Here is a 7020-nt window from a genome sequence, read left to right as displayed (position 1 = left end):
TGGTGCGATCTTGGCTCACTGCAACCTCTGCTTCCCAGGTTCAAGCGATTCTCCTGTCTTTTTAAAAGACAGAAATAGGCCGGGCGCGGTGGCTCATGCCTGTAACCCCAGCATTTTGGGAGGCTGAGGTGGGCAGATCATCTGAGGTTAGAAGTTTGAGATCAGCCTGACCAGGATGATGAAACCCCATCTTTACTAAAAAGACAAAAAATTAGCTGGGTGTGGTGGCACATGCCTGTAATCCTAGCTACCTGGGAGGCCGAGGTAGGAGAATTGCTTGAACCTGAGAGGTGGAGGTTGCAGTGAACAGAGATTGTGCCACTGCACTCCAGCCTTGGTGACAGAGCAAGACTTCATCTCAAAAAAAAAAAATTAAATAGACGTAGGGGTCTCACTATGTTGCCCAGGCTGGTCTCAAACTCTTGGGCTCAAGTGATCCTCCTACCTCAGCCTCCCAAAGTGCTGGGCAGGCTTACAGGTGTGAGCCACTGCACCTGACTGTAATTTTCTTTTTCTTTTTCTTTTTTTTGAGACAGAGTCTTGCTCTGTCACCCAGGCTGGAGTGCAGTGGTGAGATCTTGGCTCACTGCAACCTCTGCCTCCTGGGTTCAAGCGATTCTCCTGCCTCAGCTTCCCAAGTAGCTGGGACTACAGGCGTGTGCCACCATGACCAGCTACTTTTTTATATTTTTTAGTAGAGATGGGGTTTCACCATGTTAGCCAGGGCGGTCTCGACCTTTTGACCTTGTGATCTGCCCGCCTCGGCCTCCCAAAGTACTGGGATTACAGGCGTGAGCCACCATGCCCGGCCCATGATTTTCTTAACATTTTCTTTTCTCTAGCTTACTTTATTGTAAGAATACAGCATATAATACATATAACATACAAAATATGTATTAATCAGCATTTAAATTATTGGTAGGTCTTCCATCTGCTGTAGGCTATTAGTAGTGAAGGCTTTGGACAGTCAGAAGTTATATGTGGATTTTCAACTGCACGGGGATCGACACTCCTAATGTTTGCATTGTTTAAGCACCAACTGTATTTGATGAAATAAAACCTTTTAAATAAGTTTGTAAACAAACAACATATCTGAGGTAAAAACGCAATAGAGGCCAAGCACGGTGGCTCACGCCTGTAATCCCAACACTTTGGGAGGCCGGGTGGATCACAAGTCAGGAGATCAAGACCATCCTGGCCAACATGGTGAAACCCCGTCTCTACTAAAAACACAAAAATTAGCTGGGTGTGGTGGCAAGTGCCTGTAATCCCAGCTACTAGGGAGGCTGAGGCACGATAATCACTTGAACCCGGGAGGCAGAGGTTGCAATGAGCCAAGGGCACACCACTGCACTGTAGCCTGGCAATGGAAACTCCGTCTGTCTCAAACAAACAAAAGCTATAGAGAGAACAGAGTGTTAACATTTATCATAGAAGGAATTCCTACAAACTGACAAGAAGGAGACTAAATGCAAGTTAAAGTAACAATGAAACATCGCTTTTACTTATCAGCCTGTGAAAGTTTAAAAGTTTGGATAACATTTATTGCTGGTAGAATTGCTGAAAAAGAGATCTTATTATATGTTGCTATAAACTGTTACAGCCTTTTGGGAGTACATTCCAGCATCAGCTATCAAAAATAAAAACATATCCTTTCATCTACAAATCCCACTTCAGGGCAGGTATCCTATAAAAGAGAAGCACTGGAATATATCTATAAGCATGTTTATTAGCTATTGTTCGCAGTAGCTAAATACTGAGATTAAAGAGAATGTTCATTATTCAAGTACTTATTTCATGAATTATGGTACATTTAATGCAGCTATTTAAAAAAAATGGGTCTGGCTGGGCGCAGCAGCTCACGCCTGTAATCCCAGCACTTTGGGAAGCCGAGGCAGGTGGATCACAGTGTCAGGAGTTCGAGACCAGCCTGGCCAAGATGGTGAAGCCCCGTCTCTACTAAAAATACAAAAACTAGCCAGGCGTGGTGGCGGGTGCCTGTAATCCCAGCTACTCAGGAGGCTGAGGCAGCAAAATCACTTGAACCCGGGAAGTGGACGTTGCAGTGAGCTGATATCATGCCACTGCACTCTAGCCTGTGTGACAGAGCAAGACTTGGTCTCAAAAAAAAAAAAAAAAAAAAAAAAAAAAGGATCAGATCAGAGTTATGCAGATTTGCATAGTAGGACTTAAAAGAAGAAACTGAGGAATGGGGAGCTTATGTAATTCATCCAAGACTATACAGTAGTAAGGAATGGGGCCAGGATTCAAAAAGTCCAAGTTTGGAATCCATGAACTTAGCCAGTATACTGTGTTACTTTTGAGGGGGAGTGAATAGAAAGTTGGCAGAGGATGACAAATTAAAGGGAGAAGAAGAGAGGTATAGCTGAATGCCATGAGTGCCGAAAGATCACAGAGCAAAGGCAGAATAATGAGGTAGTAGCAATTGTTCCCCCTGCCCGCCATCTGTTCCTGACAAATCACAATTGTATCCACTAAGAAAGGACAAGACAGCAGAGACCTCCCTTACTAGCTCTCAACATGCTATGGGCATAGTGGCTTTTCTTAGGCCACCAGAGGTCACTCCATCTTTATCCGATACAGGTAACAGAATCTGAGTGTTGACAACAGGTACCACAGTGCCTTGGACCTTCTTGCCATCATCCCGAAGCTGTTGCTCAGCCTCCTGTCCACTGGTGTGGAGCTGAGTGCCGCTGCTGCTGGCTGCCGCTGGTGCTGCCACTGCCAGTCCTAGAGATCAGAGGCAGGGAGGCCTCTATTCTCTCTGCCAAATAGGAGAATGATACCGTTGAAAGACAGACATGGGATCAGGCAGATGCAGGTTCAAATCTCAGCTCTGTTATGGCCGACATTGTGTAGCTCTCATCTAGTCGCAACCTCTCTGAGCCTCAGTTTGCTCAACTGTAAAATGAACCTGCATCATGGGGTTAATTGGCAGAATTAACCGAGATACTATCTTTCAAATGCTTTGCATAACTCTTCTTATGAATAAAGTCAGAATGTTTCCCCCAGTGCTGGTGCTTGTATTAAGTTAGTTTTCATTTCCTTTTTTTTGGGCGGGGGAGATGGAGATTCACTCACTCTGTCACCTAGGCTGGAGTGCAATGGCATGATCTTGCTCACCGCAACTTCTGCCTCATGGTTTCAAGCGAGTCTCGTGCCTCAGCTTCCCAAATAGCTGGGATTACAGGCACATGCCACCATGCCTGGCTAATTTTTATATTTTTAGTAGAGATGGGGTTTCTCCATGTTGGCCAGGCTAGTCTTGAACTCCTCACCTCAGGTGATCAGCCTGCCTTGGCCTCCCAAAATACTGGGATTATAGGTGTGAGCCACTGTGCCTGGCCTGCTCCCCAATTTTTACTCTAACAAAGAAAGAGGTTGGGCAAGGAGCCAACTGTTTTAGTTGCATATCCTCTAAAACCATTTTGAAAAATTGTGTACAGCCTTGCACATTTTTAGGTTGACATTTAGATATTTCAATCTCGGTCGGACGTAGTGGCTCACGCCTGTAATCCAAGCACTTTGGAGACCAAGGCGGGCGTGTCACCTGAGGTTGGGAGTTCAAGACCAGCCTGACCGACACAGTGAAACCCCATCTTTAAAAAAAAAAAAAGAAAAATTTCAACTTTAAGATTAAATATTACAAAGAATAGAAGTTCCAGCATATTGTAAACATCAACATTTTCAAGTAAGTAACTATTAGATAACTCTTTTAAATTGATTAAATGGAACCTAAACACTATATGGCGGTCAGAATGAGCGCTCTGACCAAGGACACCATATCCGAAAGTGCTTGAGAGGCTGGGTGTGGTGGCTCACACCTGGAATCCCAGCACTTTGGGAGGCCGAGGTGGGTGGGTCGCTTGGGTCCAGGAGTTCAAGACCAGCCCGGGCAACATGGCTCCGCCATGAGCCCAGGAGCTAGAGCCCAGGTTGCAGTGAGTCGTGATTGTACGACTGCACTCCAGCCTAGGTGACAGAGTGAGACCTCATCTCAAAAAAAAAAAAACAAAAACCAAAAGAAAGTGCTTGACCAAACTAAACATATCTTTTTTAAGGTACATGACTGTGAATGAAACAGCAGTAGAGACCCAGAAAGAAAAGGTAGTAAGCAGTTGCCATGAGGTAGTTGCATCAGATGAAAGAAGAGATCAAGAGGAATTCAGGAGAATAGAGAGAGAAGCCACCAGTAGATGCAAAAGGAAGAAGTAGAGGCAAGGACAGATGAACTGTGTTAGGACACTGAAGGAGTGGTTTTGGCAGGGAGCAATGGATGAGCACCTGTGGGTGGGGGTGGGGAATGATGATGGATGGCAATTGCTGTTCAGACACAAGAGCTGTTACTCTATCTTGATTGGCAAGGAACCAGCATTGAGTTCCACACAACTTAGTTGTTCAGCCAGAGACGGTAGTCACATTGCTTCTTCCTCAGTGCCTCTGTGGTCACATTGCCTCTTCCTCCTCTGCCTGTATCAAATCTCCCTCTGCCTCCTTCTTACAAGGATACTGTGATTGTATTTAGGACCCACTTGGGTAATTCAGGATAAACTCTCCATCTCAAGATCCTTAACTTAATTACATCTTTTGCCGTAGAAGGTAATATTCTTATACCACTGGTGTACTACAGTAAAATTCTGGCACTAGCCACTTGAAGTTAGCACAGAACCCACAAATTATAGGTCATGGTCCCCAGTAAGTCTGCCCTCATTTCAGATGCCAGCCACACATTAGGCATCCCTAGGCCACCCACATTTCTGACCAACTGGCTACAAATTCAAGGGTTCCCATACCCACTCAGATTTGATAATTCACTAAAATGACTCACAGAACTCAGGAAAGTGATATACTTACAAACACAGTTTTATTATAAAGGGTACAAGTCAGGACCAGCCAAATAAGACAGGGCAAGGTCTGGGAGAGTTTCAAGTGCAGAGCTTTGAGAAGTGCCTTCTCCCTGTGGAATCAGGGCATGTCAGCCTCATGACACATTGATATGTTTACCAAGCAGGAAACTCCACCAAGCCTTATTTTTTTTTTTGAGACTGAATCTCACTCTGTCACCAGGCTGGAGAGCAGTTGTATGATTTTGGCTCACTGCAACCTCTGCCTCTTGGGTTCAAGTGATTCTCCTGCCTCAGCTTCCTGAGGGACTACAGGTGTGTGCCGCCATGCCTGGCTAATTTTTTTTTTTTTTTTTTGTATTTTAGTAGAGATGGGGTTTTACCATGTTGGCCAGGATGATCTTGATCTCCTGATCTCATTATCCACCCACCTCAGCCTCCCAAAGTGCTGGAATTACAGGCGTGAGCAACCGCACCTGTCCTGTCCAGAGTTTGATTGGGGCTTCATTATGTAAGCATGAATGATTGAATCATTGTCCATTGGCTGGCTATCAATCGTTGGTTGAACTCAATGTCCTATACCCCCTTCCTTCCACGGAAGTCAGTACTGTGAAGTGGCATCTCCCTGTGATTTTAATTTGCATTTCTCTAATAACTAATGATGAATGATGTTGAACACCTTTTGATGTGCTTATCGGCCATTGGCATACTTTCTTTGTACAAATGTCCATTCAAATTCTCTTTTTTTTAAAAATTGAGACGGGGTTTCATCATGTTGGTCAGACTGGTCTCTAACTCCTGACCTCAGGTAATCCACCTGCCTCAGCCTCCCAAAGTGCTGGGATTACAGGCATGAGCCACTGCTCCTGGCCTGTTTGTTTTTGAAGAGATAGGGTCTCACTGTGTTACCCAGGCTGCAGTATGGCAGCATGATCATAGACCATTGTAGCTTTCAACTCCTGGGCTCAAGGGCTCCTCCTGTCTCAGCTTCCAAACAAGCCAAGACTACAAGCACATGTCACCATGTGTGGCTAATTTTTAAATTGTTTGTAGAGATGAGGTCTTGCTATGTTGCCCAGGCTGGTCTCAAACTCCTGGACTCAAGCAGCCCTCCCACCTTGGCCTCCCAAAGCCTTTGCCCAATTTTAAATTGAGCTATGTGTCTTTTTATTATTGAGTTGTAAAAGTACTTTACATATTCTGAACAAGTCCCTTCTCAGATACATGATTTTGCTTTTGAGATATCCCCAACTTATTTACTTTTTCTTTTCTTTTTTTTTTTTTTTTTCCTTTTTAAGACAGTCTCTCTCTGCTGCCCAGGCTGGAGTGCAATGGTACGATCTCAGCTCACTGCAACCTCTGCCTCCCAGGTTCAAGCAATTCTTCTGCATCTGCCTCCCAAGTAGCTGGGATTACAGGCATGTGCCACCATAGCTGGCTAATTTTTTGTATTTTTAGTAGAGATGGGGTTTCACCATGTTGGCCAGCCTGGTCTCAAACTCCTGACCTTAGGCGATCCACCTGCCTCGGCCTCCCAAATTGCTGGGACTATAGGCGTGAGCCATCACACCCGGCCTCATTTTTCTGTTTTTTTATTTTCCACCCTGCCGTCCCACCACTGCCCCCCAACTTTTTTTTTTTTTTTTTTTTTTTCAGAGTCTTGCTCTGTTACACAGGCTGGAGTGCAGTGACTTGATCTTGGCTCACTGCAAGCTCTACTTCCTGGCTTCAAGCGATTCTCCTGCCTCAGCCTCCCGAGGAGCTGGGACTCCAGGCGCGTGTCACTATACCCAGCTAATTTTTGTATTTTTAGTAGAGATGGGGTTTCATTATGTTATCCAGAATGGTCTTGATCTTCTGACCTTGTGATCTGCCTGCCTTGGCCTCCCAAAGTGCTAGAATTACAGGCATGAGCCACCATGCCCAGCGTCTTCTAGGAGTTTTATAGTTTTAGTTCTTACATTTAGGTCTATTATCCATTTTGAGCTAATTTTCATGTATAATGTAAAGTAGGATAGACAGAGTCTCATTCTGTCACCTAGGCTTGAGTGCAGTGGCATGATCTCGGCTCACTGCAACCTCTGTCTCCCAGGTTGAAGAGATTCTTGTGCCTCAGCCTCCCAAGTAACTGGGACTACAGGCATGTGCCACCATG

This window comes from Sapajus apella, unplaced genomic scaffold (genome assembly GCF_009761245.1).
Source record: "Sapajus apella isolate SASKATOON/1434 unplaced genomic scaffold, GSC_monkey_1.0 scaffold62, whole genome shotgun sequence".
Classification (NCBI taxonomy): Eukaryota; Metazoa; Chordata; class Mammalia; order Primates; family Cebidae; genus Sapajus; species Sapajus apella.
Note: the sequence above shows the minus strand (reverse complement) of the source record.